Source organism: Stegastes partitus, unplaced genomic scaffold (genome assembly GCF_000690725.1).
Source record: "Stegastes partitus isolate 25-593 unplaced genomic scaffold, Stegastes_partitus-1.0.2 Scaffold188, whole genome shotgun sequence".
Classification (NCBI taxonomy): Eukaryota; Metazoa; Chordata; class Actinopteri; family Pomacentridae; genus Stegastes; species Stegastes partitus.
In genome coordinates this window covers 20180-20886 of record NW_007577919.1, presented here as the reverse complement: position 1 = coordinate 20886, position 707 = coordinate 20180, and the positions used below count along the sequence as shown (strand labels likewise).

General features: G+C 33.5%; 1 protein-coding gene across 2 annotated transcripts in view; it reads left to right on the top strand.

Annotated features, from left to right (window-relative positions):
• Positions 1-707, top strand: part of LOC103356158 (BTB/POZ domain-containing protein 10) — a 27614-nt gene that overhangs the window by 6734 nt on the left and 20173 nt on the right. The window lies entirely within an intron of this gene.

Below are 707 nucleotides of genomic sequence, written 5' to 3'. Positions count from 1 at the left end.
TGAGCTCTGGTTTTGTAATTTTGCTTCATTTTGAGTTCTGAAAATAGAAAGCAACTCATCGTTTTGCATTTTTTATGGTGATTTTGAACCTTTTTGTGGTGATTTCATGTCTCTTTGTGACGATTTATCCTGTATTTATGGTTATTTTGTATCTTAGTTGTGATTTTTCTCATAACTTTGCCTCTTTTTGTGATGATAAGTGTTTTTGCTTCTTTTTAGGACGATTTAGCATCTTTTCATCTTGATTGTTTTCCTTTTATTCTATTATTTCCTGTCTTCTTATGAAGACTTTGCAGGTTCTTTGTGATTTTATGTCTTTTTGTGGTAACTTTGCCTCTTTTTGTGATGATTTTTGCCGTTTTATGATGATTTTGCTTCTTTTTGTTGTGATTTAGTGTCTTTTACTGATGATTTTATGTCGTTTATTTTATGTCGTCGGTGACTCGGCCTCCTGTTTGGATGATTTACAATCTTTTACTGGTGATTTTATGTCTCTTTTGGTAACTTGGCTTCTTTCTAGGATGATTTAGCGTCTTTAACTGGTGATTTACTGTCTCTTGCTGGTGATTTACTGTCTCTTGCTGGTGATTTACTGTCTTTTGCTAGCGATTTACTGGTGATTTGGTGTCTTGTACTGGTGATTTGTGGTCATTTACTGGTGATTTAGCATCTTTTACTGGTGATTTACTGTCTTTTACTGGTGATTT